Source organism: Rattus rattus, chromosome 4, assembly GCF_011064425.1.
Source record: "Rattus rattus isolate New Zealand chromosome 4, Rrattus_CSIRO_v1, whole genome shotgun sequence".
Taxonomy (NCBI): Eukaryota; Metazoa; Chordata; class Mammalia; order Rodentia; family Muridae; genus Rattus; species Rattus rattus.
Genome location: NC_046157.1, coordinates 132,191,974 through 132,214,513, shown reverse-complemented (window position 1 = coordinate 132,214,513; position 22,540 = coordinate 132,191,974). Strand labels below are relative to the sequence as shown.

Sequence of the window (22,540 nt, the reverse complement as noted above, 5' to 3'; positions counted from 1 at the left end):
GCTATCTTGGATAAGCAGAATTGTTTTGGGAGGGCTGAGGGGTGCGGGCAGTAAGCATAACCAGCAAAGTTTTAATCAAGGTGAAATTGCTCTTTAAGAGACAGCCATAAGAACCAAAGGTTCACAGGTTGTTAGGAAATGCATGTATGTTGCAAAGGCATAGCTAGAATGTATAAGTAATCCTTATAGCTACATAATGACATGCTAAACTGTGGCAGATATTAGGCAGACACTTTGAAGTAAATTATGTTGTAACACTAACATATATAGCTGCACCCCAGTCATCTGGAATTGTATTCTGGTGACACAAACTTACCAGGACGGCTTGTGACACTGCTGCTTTAGTCTTTATTTGATTGCAATAACCACACCGAGGGGTGTGTCCTTTGGGTCAGTTCTGCAGGTACAAGTGGCTGCATCTGGTGATGGCCTTCTTAGAGGACCTTACCTGTCGGATGTGGGAGCACTTGGGTAATATGTCTCTGACCCTTTACAAGCCACCAGGAGTCACAGTCCCACCCAATGACCTCATTCAAAGACCTGCCTCCAAATACTATTGATTACATTTCACTTTCTTTATAAACTACAATAAGGACCAAGTTGCCATGCATAAAGCCTATGAGACCACATGCAAACCAACAAATCTGATACCAACTGTTGAAGTAAATGAAATTCTTGTATATTGCTCATAAGAAAACAAAAATAGTGCAGGCACTTTGGGAAAAAGTTTGGCAGCCTCTTATTAAATACAGACTTCCCATAGGATCTCTGGTAGTTGAATGACAAATCTCCTATATAGGTTCACATACTAAACACTTGATCGCAGTCAATGACATTTGGAAAAGTAAGAACAAAGGAAGATGTTGAACCTTGGAGGAAGTACATCATCTGGGCCAGCTTTTGAGAGTTTCTAACATCATTCCACTACTGGCTTGCTCTCCTTCATGTTTGAAAATAATCTCTCAGTTTCCTGCTCTGTCTGGTTCCCACAATACACATATCATTATGGACTCCCTCTGAAACTGTAAGCCAAGATAAACTCTCGGAGAAGTTTCTTTGGGTCATGGTGTTTAATTGCAACAAAAAATATTGTAGGATCACTCAGTTCCATTCTCAGACATTCACCCAAGAAAAGAAAAAGTAAATTCTCTTCTATATACTGACTTGCACATGGATATAGCAGGGGTTTGGCTGTTTTCTTTTCCCCCCTCTGTCTTCAGACTGGACAGGCCTGACGAACACAACAAATGGAGAAGAGACATGCCAGAGGACTGCTTACTCAACTGCGTGATTGTACTCCTGAAGAATTTTAGCAAAGATAGTCTACAACTCAGTAGGTGTTGTGACTACGAAATCAGAGCTGGGGGTGGAGGCGGGCAAGAGTGGAGCTTTGATGGCTAAGTTATCCACAGGAAGTTTGGGGGTGTGATAAAGATGGTGTATCTCAGCTGGTAGTGGTCACAAGACTTCAGACAATTGTAAGTCATCAAAGTCAGCTTAAAATGGGAGAATAGTGCTGTTTTTGTGTTTGCGGTTTATAACTAAAGTTTATGATAATGTTTTTTAGAAAATTAAGATGAAACGATTCTATTTTTGTAAAAGTATTTAAAAACCGAATTTATAATCCCTCTATACTTAGATCTAATCTTCATGTGGTTTCATTTAATACTTCACAGATGAAATACACCTAGATGAAATGAAAACGATAATAGTTAAAGTAGAAAGGACTAAAAATTGCAGCCAGTTATCACTTGCTATCAAGTTTTAAGATACCCAAAGATTCTAAAATGGATGAGGAAAGTTGATTTACAATCAGGTATTTCTGTTTGCCAGTTATCGTTCAGTAAAGCTGGAGCAGGGTTGGGGCAATATCTAATGCCTAGATCATGGTCTTCACGGTTTCAATGAAAGTATTCTTTAGTATATTCTTGGTGTGCAGAAAAGAAGATAAGTCTGAGAAGTACTCATGTATGAGGAAAACACCATCAAAGATCTAGAATAAAGTCCAAAGGCCAAAGAAGCCAACTTGAAAGAGCTTCTACTCAGTAAGATGGGCAGTCAATAAGATGGGCAGCAGTGAGATCAGGGGTGTGGAGACTGTGGCACAACAGTTTCTGAAAGCCATTAGGTTTTGGTTTTAAATAATTCGGAAGGTCATTAGGTATTCAACTAATTTCATCATAAAAAATGATTAGGATGAAGAAGCATTTGTGATGGTTAATATTGATAATGAACTTGATGGGCTCTAGAAGCACACAGGTGACGAGCCTCTGAATACCTGTGAGGGAGTTTCTAGATTAGATTAAGGTGGGAAGACACTATTCCCTGGCCTGGGGTTCTAATTTGAATAAAGAGATAGAGAGATGGGTACTCTGCTTCCATACTGTGGATATAATGTAACCAGAAGCTGGGAGCTTCTGCCTGTGGATATAATGTAACCAACCAGAAGCCCGGAGCTTCTGCCATCATATTTGCCCCACCATGATGAAGATACCCTGAAGTGTGACCCAAATAAAACTTCCCTCCCTTCAGTTTTTGTCTGGATATTTTATCACAGCCATGGGTATTATTGTGAGAGCTTAAAGTAGTCGGTCACTTTACAAATAGTTCAAAACAGAAGAAAGAAAAGCAAGCCAAGAGCAATGAATACTGTGTTCAGCTCACATTTTCCCTTTCATTCAGTCCAGGACCCAACCCAGGGAGTGGTTCTGCCTACTTTTAGGATGGGTATTAACACCTTAATAACTTAGCAACATGATCCCTCAGAGGCTTGCCGCCAAGGTGACTTCAGACCCTATCAAAGTGATAAGAGTAACCACCACTCGTAACAGATGCACGACTTAGAAGTTTAAGGTGGCATCATTCATTCTGCATCGGTTAGGAATCTGAGCCTGGATAACTTAGCACTGTTTTTGTTTGTTTGTTTTCTGGCTTTTCTTCACCTTGCATCACCAGGGTCATTTGAAATTCTATTTCATCCTTTTTTGGTTTTCATTAAGCTTTCTTTTTAGGCTCTATCTAGAGTAGCCCTAACCCTAAAGGAATTTGGTCTTCGTGGTGGCTCGAATGAGGATGGCCCCCATTAGGGTCATGTGTTCGAATGCATGGTCCCAGTTGGTAGAACTGTTTGGGAAAGATTAGATGTGTCCTTGGGCGAGGTGTGTCACTGGGAGGCAGGCTGTAAGATTTCAAAAGTTAATGCTGCTCCCTGTTAGCTCTCTTCCTCCTTCTGGATTGGATGTAAGCACTTGGATACTGCTCCAGTACCATGCATACTGCCATGTCCCCTGCCATGGTGGTCACAGACTAATCCTCTGGAACCATAACCCCCAAATTAAATGGTTTCTTTTATAAGTTGCCAAAGTTATCATGTTTTATCACAGAAATAGAAAAGTAACAAAGTGGTCTTGTTATTATGAAATAGCATTTATGGGCTTTCTACTGGATGTCCCAACTGTTCAAATAAGGCAGCCTGTGCTAACTAGAGGAGACTGACTACGTTCCCAAAACAATAGGTCTTACTCAGTTGATCACTGCTTAACTTCAATAGAATCTTGTTAAATACCACAGTTCTGAATGCATAGACCTATATTTCCCAAGAAAGGATGGTATCCAGAATAGTACAAGAAAATGAACAAACCCAAATCATTTAATGTTTAAGTCATTTAAAATTGCACCACCTTTAAAATGACTTATAATGTCCCTCTGGCCCTTTTAACACATTTAGAATATTCATCTTTTTTTCTACGACTTCACAATACGCGAGGGATCTGGGGCTGTGAATTTCACATTATACACTTCAATCCCATTCATCCTTTCCTCCTCTCATACCACTCTCCACCCTTGCCACCTCCCCATGAACAGAGAAAAAAAATCTTGTTGTGGAAGCTGTAGTGTGTCACAGTGTGTCCCACAGTATACCCTTTTGTTCATACTTCTTTGCAAATGTTCATTGCAATGAGTCATTGGTCTGGTCGGAGGCCTCTGGCTTCTGCTACACTGTCAATGCTGGATCCTCACCGGGTCTCCTCTCAGATATCCTGCTGTTGCCCTGTGCCATGGAGATCCTGCAGCTTTGCTTCTGTAGGACTGGCCTTTATGCCTTTCCAGCAGGAGTAGATGTTGGGATGGGCCAATTCAAAGGCCTGGTTCTGGACCTGAGAGTTGTTGGAGGTGGTCAGCCCTCCAGCTCTGCTCTCCACCCTCAGGGCCAGCTCACCAGCAACTCAACAACCAAGGCAGCTCCACCTTGCTGCCCAGGAGAGGTGCAGGGACTGCTCTCCCATATAGTACAGCCCAGAAGGGACAGGGACAGTTCGTCCACTATAACGACCCTGGGACCAGCTCTCATACCTGCCATAGATGGTGAGAGATAAGGGGAAGAAGAAAGGTCTCTCTCCCTCTCCCCCTCCCCCCTCTGTCTCTCTCTGTATCTCTGTCTTTCTCTGTGTGTCTCTTCTCTGTCTCTCTGTCTCTTTCTCTGTCTCTCTCTCTCTCTCTCTCTGTGTGTGTGTGTCTCTCTCTCTCTCTCTCTCTCTCTCTCTCTGTCTGTGTGTGTGTGTGTGTGTGTGTGTGTCTCTCTCTCTCTCTCTCTTTCTCTCTCATCTCACCACCTCCCAGCAGATAATTGGCAGACTGGCTCACCTGCCACCCCACATCCCGTGACAGGTCTACTGGGCTGCCCATGTGAGGTACTCTCCCAAGTGTCAGGTAAGAGGCAGGGCCGGCTCTCCCATTCTCATGATTTGCCATAGGTGGCACAGGGTGAGGAGAGGGGAGAGGAGGGCATCTCTCCCCCACCCATACTGCCATATGGCAGACAAGTTGTGGAGCCAGTTTTCCCACCCTCATGCCCCCGAGGCCTGCTCACTCTCACCCCTGCCAGCAGGGTCAGCTCTACTGTGCTGCCCAGGTGAGGTTCAGGGCCTGCTCTCCTAATGTGTTGATCCCAGATTCAGGTCTCCCACCTACCACAGGTGGTGAGGGGTGAGGAGGGGGGGGGTATCGATCCTTCATCCATGCCACTTCACAGGAGATGAGTGGTAAGGCCAACTAGACAACACTCATATCCTGGGGCTGGCTTACCTGCAATTTCTGCAATGTGCAGAGCCCACTCTCCCAAGTACTGCAGCTGGCTAGGGGTGGGGTCAGCTCTCCCACAATGCCTAGGTAAGAGTAGGACCAGTTCTGCACAGCCTTCAGGCATCCATATGTTCCCTGGCAGCAGTGCAGACCAGGGACATCCATCTGGCCTCTGGTAGTAACAGACCCCTGCTGCTGCAGGGCCACAGACCCAGACACAGTCATAGCAGAGGCCAGGACCCCACCATGTTCCCAGGTGGCATCGCCAGCTACTCACATCCTGTCCTGCCTCTCTCTGTTGTGCCACAGCCTTCTGTTTCTCTTCCATTTCTCCACCACTTACTTGCTCCTTTGAGTGGTGCCTGGGGTCTCTGAGTGTCTGGGGTCATCTCAGGAGTGCTCTCAGGAGTGCTATACCCTGCTTGTGAATTATGGCCCCAGGCAGGGGTCACCTCAGGCATAGTCTGCCCCGCCCCCATGCCTGCAAGGCCCTCAACTGGTGGTCATCTCTGGCAAGCTCCAACAGCACGACGGGTCTGGTGGTCCTCTTGGGCTGGAATTTTTTTTCAGGGACTACTAGGATACTAATCATTCAAATGTTCATGGGTCAGAACACTAGGCATAGACATAGCCTCTCCTCTGCCACCTACTGATGCATACGTGACACACCAGCCACACCTGCAATGCCTCTAGGGGTAGGAAGAATATCTTATAAGTTATTTGTGCATCTTATAGAAGATCAGCACGAGTGCTACGTAATTTCTCACCATTCCATTGTTTAGGGTAGCAATAATGAGAATCCTTAATTATGAAAGCCAATTTTCCCTTTTGTAATTAACAATCAGTCTGTAAATAATAGTTTGATATCTCGTAGATAACGCTACTCACAACCAACCATTCACAAAGCTGTGGTAGGGGTAAAATGCCCACATCCTATCCCCAGACGTCCCTACCTGATCCCTGCTACTCATGACTATGATGCCTCCTATGGAGAGAGAGGGGGGGGGGAGAAAGAGAGAGAGAAAGACTTCGTGCGTATAATTGCATTAGCGATCCTGTGTTATCCTGGTCCAGGTCTGTGGTTATCAGTGTCATTAGTGGTGTTTTTATAAGAGGATGGAGGGTCAGCATGGAAGGAGGTATGATAACTCACGCACAAGTGAGAAAGACACGGGTTATTGAAAGTCAAGGGATGTAAACGTCGTTGCAAAGCTAGAAGAGCATGTTCTCTGGAGGCTCCTGAAGGAAGCAGCAGGCTAACCTGGTTTGGATTTCTGGCCTCCAGAACTGCAAAAAGATAGGGTTGTGTGGTGATAGATGACCACATTGGGATAGTTTGTTATCTCAGCAGCCAGAAATCAATACACAAGATCAGGGTTCAGTTATCATTTGCAAAATAATCATTCATTAATTCTATACTCTTTTCTACTGTCTTTTTTTTTTTTTAATAAAGCGGGGCCCTGTCTCTTGAGACTTAATCATCACTATAAACTTTTGACTATTTTAAATAAGTGTAATATCAATTGTAGTTATTATTCATGATGATGCTTGCATATTCCCCAGTTTTCTAAGTGGGAGGCCCTGGCCCTAGTTTGTACACACATTAGAGGTTGCTATGACCCAACATTGTTTTTTGAGTTGTGCTGTGTTTTCTGGCATAAAAACACATCCTAGGATGTTCTTTTCCTTCCTTCACAGATGTGGAATAGGTGATTTCTCTAGTGAGCCCTGGATTCTGTTCAGTGTGATGAAATCAAAGCCAGGATATAAACATCTTGACGCTTTTCAGTCTTTCAAGTCTGTAAGAGAATGCTCACACAGAGAGTAAAATGTGGGCTGCCTGGCGATGTTTCTGTTGACTTTGTTCAGAATAACCCCTCCCCCATCAATCACCATCCTCTAAGCCTGATTTTATCAAGGCATTGTCCATCTAACTGGGGCGGGAACTTGTAATGGCTGCCTCCCCCTACCTGGGAGAACTCAGTAGATGTGAGCCGAGTGAGTGAACCGTGACTCTCACTTCCCTCGAGCTTCCTACATCACACAACAGGAATAACTTCCCTTTGATGCTTGACTTGATATCCTAGAAAACTGGATGTGGTTTTTTAAAGTTAAGTTCAATCCCTGCTCAAGGATTATTGGGTATGTGACCTTGCTTCTGTGGTAGCCAATAAGTGTCATTCATCCCAAGTAACCACATGGTGGCGCTAGCTGTGTGTGGAATCTGAATGCCAGCCCTGACACTAAGCTTGGCGGGTTCTGAAGTCACCGAGGAATGGAGGATTGCTTCACTTGCTGAGACACTTTTGTAGCAAAGATGTCATAAGTCACTTCGCTAAAAAGGATTAATGAAAGTTAACTTCATGTTACAAAGTTGACGTGAGGCAGAATCGAAGAGGCCTTCCCCACATTTCCGTGGTGGCTGAAATGGACGATAGCACTCTGTCTCTCTGGTCCCTCCTCCTCCCTGAAGTCTGTTCTTGTATTCTAAACTGTGTCAGTTCCCAAGCAACAGTAACAACTCTAACGCAGTGGATGGAAATAAAAGTGAGTGCTTATTCTGGGGTCGGGGCGTGTGTCTGGGAAGACACACGTGGACCCATGTACAGGAGTAGAATCTGCCCCTGTGGACGCTGGCTAGTGGCCGTTACTGGGGCACCACAGTAAGCCAAACACACAGCTCTACAATGTCTCACATGAGCACTTACGAGTTGAACTGGACAGTGATGAAGTTCAATGACCATGGCTCCCTCAACCATGAGGATCCAGGAAGAGCAATGTATCCCACTCCTGGGAAGCTGCTGCTGCACCAGAGGTAGCAGGAGGCTCGGGGACACAAGGAGCTGTTTCCGGATCTGTGACATAATGCCAGCCGATAACTTGTGGGCATTACAGGACTCTGAAGTCTTGAAGAAAACGCAGAAGACAACTTAAATCCCAGTCCTGTCTGTTGAGGTCTGCTCAGGTAAATAAAACACCTTTAAATTAAGGGAGTGCCATATGATGCCAAGAGTGTTCATATAACACATTACATAATGTTATCCTGACTCTAAATTAGTCATTGGTCAGTTAATCTCACAATATGGGCAGATTGTAGAAATAATTGGTATTGGTTGTGACTGCATGAAATTGAAGCTTTTAAAACTGGCAGCTACAACTGGGATGGGCGGCTTGTTTCCTCAGCTGAGGCAAGAGGATTGCTATGACCTCAAGGTCAGACTGGACCACATAAGGAAGTGGAGGCCAGTCAGGGCTATACAGTAAGACCTGATCTCAAAATATCACCTCCATCACAGGCACACAGAACAGTGACTTTAGCAACAGATGTCAGTCTCTGGAACAAGGGCAAGTCCGAAGTGAAGATGCATGGTCTGGTGTATCAAATCCACAAAGCCCACAGGGACCCTGTCTCCCTCTGGTCACTGCTGTCTTCCTTAGGATAGGATCTCTGTCCTCGTTGTATAAGATTGCAGACAGAACTCCATAGTCCAGGGGGTAGATCAGAGGCAGGGAAGAAAATGATAAAGGGCACATGTACAAACTGCTTTATTAGATGCTGTCTTGAAACCATCCCAAGGAACATACTTAATTTTCCTGACTAGGGATTAGTCATGCATCACACAATTCTGTTGGTTATGAGAAATGCAGGTTTTTTTTTTTTTAAAAAAAATTGTATATCTGATTACCCCGCATACACTACCACCACCTAAAAGGAGAAAAAGAAAAAGAACAAAGAGAGACTGGATATCTGACTTAGACAGTTGGGCTAGTTGAATTGTGAACCAGTGCAGATCCCAATTTCCCATGGTTTCTTCCAGCTAGAGTCTGGAAAGAGTCCTGAATATAGCCAAGTCGTTTGTAAATGTAAAACACAGTAGAGAGCCTAAAGAGACCCTCTTCCTTCCAGAGCTGTTTAAATGTTGTCCTCAGTGTCATAGGTGGACCTCTGGGGGTTCATGGTCTGCTGTTCCCACCAAGAGGGCCACCTTGCTGGAGAAGCCTGGGTGTGTTTATTCCATCTTCAGACGAGGTGTATTGTACGTTCTGGAACCATTTCCCTGCTTAGCAAACTGGGACTCCCACTTTTTTTGTGAACCCAGTCTTACCACAGAGCCAATAGAAATGGGCAGCTGACAATGGTTAGAAACCTCCATAATTATGAACCAAAATTTGCCTTTCCTCTTATTTTAGGCATTCGTGACAGTATGGTGGGCTGTCTTTGTCCTGCAGAACAGCCATGGGCAAGGCTGTGCTGGTCTATAGAACACCCGGCCTGCCTGACACTCCGCCTCCCATTCTGGCCTCGCTGAGTCTCCCATGTGCACCGAAGTTACGTCTGACCATGGCAGCTGGGAAGCTTTCCTAGGGCAAAATGGCCCTGTTGTTCCCCCCACCCCACCCCCACTTTTGACATCCTTCTTATCCTGCAACATCGGGATAGCCCCCTTCCAGACAACAGTAACAATGTGATTGCATCTCAAGCCAGGAGGAATCAAGTCCAGTAACCAACCTTGTCAACCAATTCGTTGCTAAGAAGGAGATTTCTGATTATGCCCTTTAAAGCAAAACAATAACCAACCAAAATGAAAACAATAAAAAAAAGTTTTAAAAAATTAAAATTATGTCAGGTCTACATGTTTTAGTTCATCAGGTACTTGGAGGCAGGTTTTGTCTTTGGGACCAGGTCAAGCAGAAGCTCTGTCCGGTGGAGGCCGCTGTGTAAGGCCTTGTTGGAATTGTCTTTGACTTCTCATCGCCCTCTGTCTGGGCCTCAGCCATAATTAGGTCCCTATTGGCCAGAGCTATGTTCCCTCATTGTGCCCTTTGTCTAGACCATCAAGGGGGTCACTTTGTCCTCCCACTTCTTCAGAGAAGACCTTCCTGTCCACCTAAGAGAAAGCCATCCCAGCCCCCCTCAACCCTTTCATGTGCAAGAACGTTCCACATATCAGTCCTCATAATTTGTCCTCGTCTGCCCCGCACCCGTTAGAGTTGTGCCCTAGCGCCTCACTGTATATCTTCTACTTGACTGGGTTCCATTCAGGAAAGGGTTAAGTAAATGTCAGACTACTGGCATTTGAGAACACATAATTTTTTTTTTAGATTTATTTATTTTTCTGAATAAAAAGTGTTCTGCATGCATGTATGCCTGCAGGCCAGAAGAGGGCACTAGGTTTCATTACAAATGGTTATGAGTCATCATGTGGCTGCTGGGAATTAAACCCAGGGCCTCTGGAAGAGCAGCTATTAACCTCTGAGCCATCATCCCTCAAGCCCCCAATACATAATGCACTGTCCTGTGCAGTGTAGAATATGTAACAGTGTTCTAGCCTTTAGCCATTAGTCGCCTCTATAGTGACGACCAAAGCGGCCAGACAGGGCTAAACGTTAAGTACTCACTTGAGTACTTAACTGCTGTTGTGACTGTTAATGTGAGAAACACCTTTTTTTTTTTTAAATCAAAGGTTGTCAGCCCCAACAATGGCCCATTTCCTCAACCCCACCCCTTCCTCTTTACAACAATTAACCCATCATGCCTGACTGTGACAGGCAAGGAAAAGTATCTGCCCAGGACACCCCAAGATCAAGTCCTCAGCACAAAGGAGGGACAGAAGGCAGGGATAAGGAACAAAGACAGGAGGTAGAGGAAGAAGGGAAGGAGACAGGGGAGATTGGAGAAAAGGGCCAAGGGAGTGGGGAGGGCCATTTGTCCGAGGGGAATGAAGGACTGACTGCCTCTGGATAGGGAGGAGACAGATGTGGCCCATTGGCAAATGGCAGGTTATAAAGGTCAAGGGGCACCCCAAGTTAGGAGGATGGGTTTAATTTTGATTGGGCATGTTAGTTAGGTGAGCCAAAGGTGATTCGACTGCTGGACTTCAATACTTTGAGAGCTGGACGTTTGTAGTCAGCCTCAGGAGAACTAAGTGGCCAAGGGAATGGAACTTGGTGGCTAGCTTTGGGAATGTAATTTAATGTTGTTGTTGTTGTTGTTGTTGTTGTTGCTGCTGCTGCTGCTGCTGCTGCTGCTGCTGTTTTTAGCAAGGCAGAGGGGATGGGGGAGAAGGATAAGGATGGCCAGAGCCATGCCCTTCATGCTAGAGCTCTCTAGAGTCACCTTCAGTGAAGCCCAGGGTCCACCAATGAGATGAGTCACAGTCACCACCTATGTTGGGGATAAAAGACAGAAGCCATTTTGGCCGAATGTGTTGGTTAGCTGTGTTTGGATTCTGGCACACCATTAAAAAAGAATGAAAGGGGGTTGGGGATTTAGCTCAGCGGTAGAGCGCTTGCCTAGCAAGCGCAAGGCCCTGGGTTCAATCCCCAGCTCTGAAAAAAAGAAAAAGAAAAAAAAAAGAATGAAAGAAGAAAAGAGAAATTACTTTGCTGAATTATTCTTCATGTGTTCCTTCGTGTGACATAGATTACTCTTTTTCCAACACCACGAAGTAAACTTGTCTTATGCTATTAGTAGTTGTCATTACCTAGTGTCTGTAGTGCTCTAGGGACTCACACTCAAGATTTCCACCTTAAAGAGGGATCGTCATTGTCTTCATTTTGCAGATAGGGAAATGGGGGCATGGAATGATTTACAAACTTGTCTATGTTTGTGCCATTGGTAAAGTCTAAGAATCGAGCCGGGGCACAGACTGCAGAACACGGTGCGAACAGGAGTGGGCACTGCTGTGAGAATCTTTGCCTGCCTACCCATGAGTGCAGAGACTGGGAAACGAGAGAGCTCCCACCCTGTGCATGCATTCCGAGTGAGGTACGACTTTCCTTTCTAAGCCTTAGTTACTGTTCTCAGTCCTCATCCTAACAGTAGCACACAGGATTCTCTTAGGAATTAAACGCAACAGCAAACGTAAAAGTACTTAGCTGGTTTCTGGCATGTGGCTAGTTCTGAATTTCTTTTCCTTCCTCTTCCTTCCGCTCGACGCCCTTAGCACTGAAAGTAGTTCTTAAACACCTTGGTCAGACAAGCCCACTGGGCAATCTAACCTTTAAGAAATCTGTACGTTCACTGTCCCCGATCAGAATTTTGGCAAACAGTGTTCTTAGAAACAGCCTGTCAGGCTGCCATCTTATCCCACGCTGCTAATGACCAACAGTACCAGCCATCAGCATTAGCCCGCTAAGCCAAAGGGGGCTTTTAAATCTGCGCTGATTGGATGCCTTGGGGCTGGATTGACAAGTAGCCTCCCATTTCCCCTGACGTGAGTCAGTGAATTAATAGCCTGCCCCATTGTGTTCTGACACCGCCAATTAAGTGTCCAGCCTGAATCTTTTGGCCAGCAGGCGGCAGCCTTTGCTAACATAATGGTTGGTGTATCTCTACCGGGCAGAACCCCACCAAAAATTGAGTGCCTGTGAAGTTTACAAGGTGTAGCATTTAAGTTGGGGCGGGGCACAAGTCGCTGTGGATAGAATTCCGAGAGCGCGAATGGGTGAAAACACCCTGTCGGTTTTCTAGCTGAAATTAAGAGTTTTGATTCAATTGTGAACGCAAGTCCTAGATAACCTGCAGCTTCCGCTCCAGGCAGCTAGAAACACTGCTCGCACTCTTCACTGATGTAAAATTGCAGTAGCTGTGGAACCTGCTGCCGGCTCTTGTGATTAAACACATTAATAAATAAGTACACGTGGAACCATATCACAAATCTGTTGGTTTTGTTTTGACATTTTAATGCCTACCTTTTGATATCACTGGCTTGCTTTGAACCCTTATAGACTGATTTATTTTGTTTTCAGTGTATTTACTTTAAAGCATTTTTTTTTAAAGAGGAGGAATCTATAGACTTCACCACTCTGTCGATGAGTCCATAATTTAAAACCAGTACCAAGAGCATCCAGTGACAAGGCTACCAGAAGTCTCTGGGGAAAAGAAGGTCAGAAGACTTTTGCACTCAGTCGTCGTGACTTTACTCTTATCCCTCCGTCTTTTCCAAGCCTGTGTTCCATGTCTGTAGGAAACTGTTTGCCACGACACCTGACAGAGCCGAGTCTAACCTCAGGGCGGGATTTTGGTGAATTCAGATCATATCACTAACAAGAGCTTTAGCGTCTAGGGCGCTTGCCATCGCCACCTAGGGAAGGAAGACGCATGCACCCAGCTCTTCCGACTGCTTGCACATCTTCCTTCTGCTTGACTTGTTTGCCAGGACTCAGGGATCCCCTAAGGTTGCCGACAGTTACTTCCTTTCCCGCAAGAAGCCCTGGCAGGGTCACTTCTGGGGTCAAGTCTCCTTTTCCTCCTCCCTTAAGAAATATTCTGAAATACGTTTGATAGGCGAGAAGACATGTTCTTAAACACCCTCACCTCCCCATCTTCTTGTTTCCTTTCTCCCAAGTAAGGGAAGCCACACTAATTGGGCAGACCCAGCCTGGGGCCAGACATTGTCCATTTTCCTGATACTTTATCCTGAGTGTTGTCATGGAGACTACAGGAACCAAACAAATCCACTGAAGAATTGTTACCTAACACTTTCTGATTCTTGATTTCGGAACTGCCTTCCCAGCCGGATCTTCCAACTGTCTCTGTCCTCACTGCTCCCCTTCCCAGCCTTAATCAAACATGTTTTCTTCTACTGTGATAAAGTATCATAGCCAAGGCAACTCAAGGGGAAGAATTTGTTTTGGCCCACGGTTCCTGAGAGACCAGGGTTCCTTTGGGCAAAGTGGAGTCATACCAATAAGCAGCAGGCATGGCCAGAGGGATAGAAAGCTGAGTCTGAATGCCAAACAGCAGCCATAAGCAACAAGAGAGCGAAACCAGAAACTGTAGGAGGTGCTTTCTTCCAAAGCCCAGCCCCGGTGACATACTTCCTAAAGCAAGACCACACCTCCTATACCTCCCCAAACACTGTCACCTATTGGGGACTGAGTACCAGATACCTGTGATTATTACAGAGGACATTTTCATTTGAGCCACTACCACACCCCCTATACCCTAAAAAGACACCAACAGCGTCTACAGTGGCAAAGTAACAAAAGCAGGAAAATGCTCTCTTATGTCTTGAAGGCTGACAATGAGTGAGTACCTCATGGCGTATCTTAACTGTCCCTGTCATGTATCCTTTAAACCAATCACTGAGTATTGGTAGTGCCCACCAAATCTGCATCCACCAGGAAACTGAGACCCTGATCTTTTTCAGGGCTTTCCACACGTATCCAGGAGAAAATTCTGGATTAGGGTGAGTCCTGAGTCCAATGACTGGTCCTTTTGAGATGAGAAGGCATGGAGAGAAGATGAAAATGGGGACAGTCACTGGTCATCACTGCTATGAGCTGAGGCGGCCTGGGGCCACCAGAAGCTGGAAGAGAGGAGGGAAGACTCTGAGGGACATGGACCTGCTCCTATGTTGATTTTTGGAACCCTAAACTCTGGAAAGGTGGAAGAAAAAGATCCAGCTGTTTTGAGATGCTAATTTGTGGTTCTTTGTTATAGCACACCTGGGAAACTAACACAACAACATGAACACGCCGTGCCGTGTCCACTTTACAATGGAGCCAGTGAGATGGCTCTCACCGCTCCCACTTGTCAAATGCAGAAACACTGGCAGAGTCAGAGGACTCGGAGATTGGCACAGCCTGTGGACAGCCTGTGGAGTGCTGGCATTTGAACTCTGATCTCAGTAATCCTAATGACTTTAGCTGCCCCTGGGTGTCAGATCTAGTTATCTGTTGACTGTGCCTACTGCTCAAAGTGATTCCCAACCCTGTGGTAGCTGTGCTGTCAAGGGGAGTAAGGACTTTCCAATGGATCTTCTGCTTTCCCAATGGAGGGTCGATTGGAAGGGAAGCTCCTGGTAGACACAGGGCTTGCACCCTAGTGCCTTTCTGGGGTGCTTTGGCTTCCTCTCCTCTCTGTCATTCCTACCCAGGCTGTTGTGAGACTACAGCTGTTCGGGTGAGCTATGGAGAGCATGCTCTGAGGCAAACGTCTCCTCTTCAGAGCAAGTCTCTTGTTTCTCAGCAGATCATATCATGAGCATTTTAATAAGCCAGAGCAGTTCCACAGAGTACCGACTGTCACTCTGCTTGGGAAGAATGGCGAGTGCTGCTTTGTCCAGGTGCACAATTCTTTTTATTCAAAGGGACATTTCTAATAAAATGAAGCATGCTCCTTATATAAAATTATTCCATTCCCTGTGGCTCAGGTCAGTTCTTCCCATACCATATGCCCTGCCCCCTGGTGTTTGGGTTCCAGAGATGACCTGCTACAGTGAACTTCAAACCATGTCCACATGCTGTAAGGCTGGCCTGTGACTTGCTATGACAATAGTGTCAGGGATTCAATGATGTCAGCTGACACAGCTGAAGGGCTTGCAGCCTATCAATGTCCCAGTCCCCAGCTTGTCAAGAGTTACCTGGTTTGAACTGACAGCTCAGTTTTCATTTGGGGGGGGGAACCAAAAGAATTTTACAAGATCAGCATTTGCTGTAGCAGTGCCAACCCTTCACTTCAGGTGATGCTCAACCAGTTCAGGGGGCTGCTCCAGTCGCAGCAGGTGGGTGGCCTCAGGAGTGTACCTGAGCTTCCAATGTGACAACATTGGCTCATCTCGAAGGCTTCTTCTAGACTGAACATTTCAGTCAAACAGGAAATATAATAAAAAATGAAAGAAAGCAGAATTTTAAAAAAAGTGTTATCTTCTTCCAAACGTAACAGGAGGGTTATAATAGGATGTGGATAGGGCCAGAGAGCCACCTGTCACAAACAAGCAACAGCAAATTTTCCTAAATGAGAAAAACAGAAACAAAGAACCCATTGATTCCCTTCTTTCCAGTTCCTAGCTAACGTTTAAAAGAAAAAAATAAATGCTAAGACTAAAAGCCTATGCTGAGTTGGCATTTTATAGACCATCATATATTTTTTTATTAATTTTGCGCCATCAGGACACATGACCATATAGCAGAGTCCTTATTTCCAGTGTGTAAGCCAGGACACATGTGCTCTCTTCTAGAGTCTCATCATCAGGCAGAAGAGGTTGCCCAGCAACACCAGTTGGTCTCACTTCTCGACAGGAAGGAGGAAGCAGAGGGCTGAAAGTGTCTAGCCTTGCTAGTCTCCCTTCCCCTACCTGTAGACAGGGGCGACAGTCCCTACCTTACTTTCATCTGGATTTTAAGAATGTAGAATGATGCCCGGCTTTTGAGCCCCATGCTAGTGTGTGAGCAGCCAGGCTCGGTAATACCATGAGATGGTGGAGCTCACCCCAGGCCTGCCTTTACTATTTTGTGACATTGGTGAATTTCTTAGTGGGTTTGTTCCTCACGGGTTTCTGATAGGGTTAAATCACACACAAAAGCCTTTGGCTCCTGGTACATGCTGAGTGCTTGTTTATGGTTATTTAAAAGAGATTTTATGATTTTTATGTGAGTGACCATTCAGTAAAGTAGTAGGGAATTAACACATCTAGCTCTTTGTCATGAAACCATCTACCATCTACCAAACCAGGCGCCTGGTCCAGCTTCTTTGATGACCTTTCTTTCTGCCATGACTGTGTAATGAATAAATTGTTGCCCCTCCTATATTTTTTTAGAACTTACTTAATTCATGTCTGTGGCAATGAGGATTGGATCCAAGGCCTCATAATGCTCGGCAAGTACTTCACCATTAAGCTGTATCTCTAGCCCATTTTAAAAATTTAAATTTGTATCGGGTGAGGGGAAGGCACACATGCAAGTGCATGTGCATACATGTGGAGGATAGGGAACAACATGGTGTCTGTCCTTAGGCATCACCCATCTGTCTGTCTTCCTTCCTTCCTTCTTTCCTTCCTTCCTTCCTTCCTTCCTTCCTTCCTTCCTTCCTTCCTTCCTTCCTTTAAGACAAGGCCTCTCACTGGTCTGGAACCCTTGAAGTAGTCTAGGCTGGGTGACTAGCAAGTCCCAGGACCCGTCCCAGTGCTGGGATACAAGTAGGCCACCACACCCAGCTTTTGAAAAATACAAAATAAAAAAAGGTCCTGGAGAATGAACTCAGGCCTGGTGTTTACAAGGCAAGCATTTTACAGAGTTATCGCCACAGCCCTTAGATTTTTATTTTGAGATACTGTCTCACCAAGTGGCCCAAGCTAGCTTCAAACTCATTATGTAGTCCAGGCAGGCCTTAAACTTGAGATTCTCCTGCCTCAGTTTACCTGAGATTACTGGATGTGCTGCTGGACCCAGCTTGAATTGTCTCTGTCCTCTCCAACACTGGTGGAGTTTACAGTACAGCTTAGCCAAGTGGTTCACCAATACACCATATTTATGTCCCTGGGCTGAGAGAGCAGTATAGGCATTTGTCTCTATTGAGGGGTGCCATGGGGGAGACAGTGGCAGGGGTACAGCTGTGGGGAGGAATGAACTACTTCCTGTCTCTACATGGCAAGCAGCTTATTCCAGATTGCAGTGCTTACAGAACCCCTCCCACCAGGGTACAGACTTCCTGAGACCAGAATGCACCAGAACTACGAGGACCGTCTTCTAAGCAACTACAGTCTGCCCATCCCAATCCTTGTCCCTTGCCTGAGGCAGTCACTATGTGCTGCAGTCATTACTTCTTGATATTTCAGTGTTCCACTTTTGCTTTTTTCTTAAAAAAAAAAAACAACAAACTTTATTGTCTAGTTAATGTTTCTCTATACTAAATTCCCGTGGATGAAGTAATTGGATTGGTGTGTTGTGTTTTTTTGTTTTTTGTTTTCTTTTTTAAAGTTGGATCCTGGTTGGTGCACACAGATGTATATTTACATATAATATAAAATATTATACAATATAATAATAAAAAGAGGGGCAAGTGAAAGTCACGAGTAGTAGCCCCTCCTTTTCACGTGTCATGTGGTGTTTGTAAGCATTATGTCATCTTTTTACTGTGCCTGTCACTCAGTTCCCTCATGCTCTCCAGAAACTCCACACGTATCATCAGCTATCTGCCCCTTCAGAAACTTACCAACAGCAATAACAATATTTACAAACATGTGTCTGGGGGATTGGAGAAATGACTCGGTGGTTATGAACACTTGCTGCTCTTGCAGAAGACTGGGGTTTGGAACCAAGAACCCACAGCTCGCAAACATCCGGAACTCCAGTTCCAGAGAATCCTATGACCTCTTCAACTTCGGCAGGCACCAGGAATATAACTAAGTGCACAGACAAAACACTCATACACAAAAACGTGTGCGTGGTGTGTATTACCATACATTAGCCCTTTACCATCTTCTGTCTTTTAAAGAAAACTTTCAGTATTTTCAAGTCTTAATTAGAATAGGCCCTAGCTCTTTAGCCCTAATCTCTCCCTGTTTCACCCCTCAAGATACTATGCTTCATACCTCCTCTCTCTAATTTTCTTGGCTTTTAGTATGTTTGCTATATTAATTTTAGATACATAATGAAAGATAACTAATGTCATTACGATATAGCCCATTGCCTGACTTACTTTGAAAGTCAACCCCTAGGAAAATGAGGTGTATGGAGTCCATTAAAGGATGCCCGCGTGCACTTCACTAACACCCAACTTATTCTTGAGTCCATTAACAAAATGTCCGGTGTGAGGAATCAAGGGAAAAACACAAGACATTGCCCCTGCTCTGAAATTGCCTACACTCTGGTCGAGGACCCTTCCTGACAGTTAAACAATACCAAGTGAATGTGAGAGGCAGTATGTGCTGGAAGATGTCACACCACGGGGAACCAGTAAGGACTTTGCAAAGGAAAGAGATGGAATTTGGACTAAACATGGGAGGGTGGTTTGAATTTGAAATAGAAGACAAAAAGAGTGTTAAGAAGTCTAATTTATGTAGTCCAGATGCTCTATAAGTGAAATGAGCCACTTCCTGCCTCCTAGAGCATGGTTACACAACTTCTCCTCTGAGGTGGACCGAAGAAAGCATCTACCTATTCATAAATGGTGTCTCTCATCAGTCTGGGGAGCGACACTTCTTGAATGCATGTCCAAGATGCTATAAAATGGATGATCTCTGTTTCTCCTTTGCACAGAGTTGGCCATTACTCATCGTCCCACTTTCCCATCCAGCATTACCCAAGCCCCTCTTTCCCACCTCGGGAGCCCCAAACTCTCCCTCAACAAACAGGAAGTCTTCTTACTGTTTGTTGTAGTTGTCATTTATAGAATATGTGGGTCCCGATCTTACATTCAATTCAAGCTGCCTTCCTGCATTATCATCTGTAATCCCCTTAGATTTTCTTAAAGTCTCAATGACATTCTCTCATAAACTCCCTTCTTTGCTGACCAAGTGAAGCACAGTTGCTGATTTTGCTAAATACGTGCTAATGTGAAGCGTGCCTTCTCTGAGACTCGGTATCACTTGGCTGCTCCCTGCCCCGCCCTCTCCGTGTTCCTCTTTTATTGGAGCTGCGCACTGTATTTCAAGGGAGCCTCGGTGTTCTTCCTGTCCTTCCCCGAATACTGACGATAACATGATAGCCTGTCTCAAAACTGGTTTGTGGGATTCTTTTTCTCAATGTAGTTAAAATACCTTGCCTTGTAAATGCCAGAAAATATTTTTGCCAATTAAGGGTTTTATGAAGAACGGTGTCAAATGCTTTCCAGAAAGGTGTTTAAATTGTTTGGCTCAGCCGCTCCATCCATTAACATTTTTCTTTACAGTTTAACCTCACAGGTTTGCGGGATGGTTTCCCCGCACTGGAAAAAAAAAATGTGCCGGTTTCTTTGTAATTAAACATAACTTCCTTAGAGATTCTTATGTTCAAGCTGTGGTTTAGAGCTTCAAAACGCTTTTCCCCTGCTGCTGAAATCATGAAGTCCGTGGTCTCCCAGCTCTCTTGTAAAAGCCTCTCTCTTTACAGAGTAAGGAGCCTTCACAGCGCCGGTCCTATTCAGCTGCTTCCGCTGATAATTTCAAAGACATATTCACAGAGCCCTGCTCTGCATCAGGCAGCTGTTATGTGGTTACGGAGTGTTTGGAGCGCTGTATCTCCTTTCAAGTCTCCACTTCCATGTGGGGATTGTCTGCTTGAGAAAGGCTTTGTGCTTTCCAGCGTGTTTCCTGTTTTCCTTGGGAGAGCTTCGTACTGTAATCATTTTTCCATTCCAAGTTGCCTAGGCCGATTTGCTTAACTGTTCTGATGCCTTCCCGGTGTCCAAATTTGCACCCCTGCAATACAGTTTCATTGCTTGCTTCCTACAGGAAGGGGACATCTCACTTCTGCCTCATCCCTATCGTTTCTTCTCTGCTCCGTTTATCTGAGCGCTTGTCACATCCTTCCAAGACCTGAGATCTGATGCCTCAGTTTGGCTTTTCTCGTGCTTGGATGGATGTCAAGATGATTTATAAAGTGCCTATGCCCAGTGCCATGGGCCAGTGATACCATCAGGTAAGCAGCTTCTCAACTGCTTACCCAGCCTTGCTTATTGATTAGGAGCATGGGGAGATACTGCTCTTGTCCTACGTTCCCAGCAAGTCCATGGTGGGCATCATTTCAGCCATCACTGCATGCCTTGCCTTTGGTACTTTTTTGATTCACATTCATAGACCATAGTTATCTGTAATTAAATTCTGTCAGCGGTGCGTGAATTATTTTGTCTAGTCATATTTAATTTTCCTTGTTCTTCTTCGGGCATTCTCCTGTGAGCTCCAGGCTTCATCCTGTAGATCTTTTGTCTATTTCTGAAGCCAAAGTTAAATTGATTATACATCCGGCCTTTAGTTACTTTGTATCCCTCCTCATACCAAATAAATTCACCTTGATACCACGATAACTTTTTTTTTTAACCTGTGATTCTTAAGAGCTGTCCAACCATGAAAACCACCAGAAAACAATAAGTGTTCCTTTAGACTGATGGCTCTTTGCCAGAACTTGGCCTCTAGGACATCTTGGGCAATTTCTGGAGACATTTCTGATGGAGTTTCTTTTGTAACGTTTATTTAGTTTTGTGTGTGTGTGCTTGAATGCATTTGTGTTCACCACATGTATGGAGGAGCCCCCAGATGTCAGAAGCAAGCGTCAGATCCCCTGGTGTTTGTGAGCCCGGATGTGAGTGCTGAGAAGCAATCTCAGGTCCTCTGCAACAGCAGCAAACGCTCTTAACCACGGAGCCATCTTCCACTGCCAACATTTAATTGTTTACAAATGGAAGTTGGGTGTTCCTGACACCTGGTGGGTAGAAGCCAGAGCTGCAACTGAATTTTCTATACTGTACATGGCAGATCTTGCAACCGAAAGTTATATATCTTCAAAATCTGACAGTGTTTGAGTGTAGGAAGGATTCTAAGCCTGGAGCTCAGTTTCTAGAAGGATCTGCTACAGCCACTCCCAAGCCAGTGAAGGGAAGGTGTAACTATCCAAAGGCAGAGTAAAAGAAAAGAGCTACGTTGTCTTAAAGACTTGAAAACAGGTTTTATTCAAAGTGACTTGGGGTCTCCATTATGCGAATGTCCTTTATCAGTTCTGCTCCCTCCCTGCTTTAATTACTGTTTCCTCTATATTACAGACAGCCCCCACCTCCACCATAGTCCCACATAGAGCTCTGGAGCTACCAATGCCTGAGAAACTTAAGCAGACAGTGAGGTAATTTACCAAGCACTTGAAGATCATTCTGGCAAGTGTAGAAAACAGGGCTCCCAGTAGGATTAAGGTGGATTGAACCTTGCAGCAACTGGGCTCAGCTGGTGGCAGTAGGCAGAAGGAGAAGCCGGCTGACAGAGAAACCTGCCTATTCCCTGCCTGTGTGTTGAGTTTGGGGAGAGTTAAAGAAGGAACATTTACTAACGTCCGTTCTGAAAAACAAAGCAAAGCAGAGCCAACCAAACAAACAAGAAACCAACCTGCTTCCATGGAGGGGCTGCAAGGCCTGTGGGCCATACATGGAGCCCAGACATCAGTGCAGAAGCCCTGCAAGCTCACTTCAAGACCTCTGGAGCAAGCTGCAAACGAAGGCAGAGAAGAGCATGAGCAAGAATCATCCATCTGGTCATGGACTCTGACCAAGTAAGGCCTCAGCCAGGGAGGTAATTGTAAGGCAAGATGGAAAGAAAAACACTCGGAGAGCTAGGACACAGCTCTCAGCAGAGGGGTTGGGCCGGGCCCAATGGACAGGCCCAACTGCCTTCCAAGACAAAGAATCCATCTGTTTCCTGCATTTTGCACAATTAGCTTCCAATGGAGACTTCTCAGGAGAGAGAGAGAGAGAGAGAGAGAGAGAGAGAGAGAGAGAGAGAGAGAGAGAGAGAGAGAGAGAGAGAGAGACTTGGGTTGAATATCAGGGCCGTCATTGGGCCAGCTTTGCTGTGGAGAGAAGGAAAGCCACAGAAGCCGCCTCTTAGTGTCTATCCTGCCTCAGACGCTGGCAAAGTCCCAGTTCTAGCTCCTCCACAGGACGTAGCTTACTTAGTAACCCATGGGGACATTGACAAAGGCTGTCCTGATTACAGTCCCATCACGTCTCCTGGACTTGAGCAGGCTGACAATGGACCAGACCTCTCTCGAA

At 45.2% G+C, this 22,540-nt stretch overlaps 1 non-coding gene across 1 annotated transcript; it reads right to left on the bottom strand.

Annotated features, from left to right (window-relative positions):
• Positions 1-5,654: 5,654 nt before the first annotated feature.
• Positions 5,655-5,782, bottom strand: LOC116899854. Its single transcript, XR_004387850.1, has one exon. It is a non-coding gene; the product is annotated as a small nucleolar RNA SNORA17 (small nucleolar RNA).
• Positions 5,783-22,540: the final 16,758 nt, after the last annotated feature.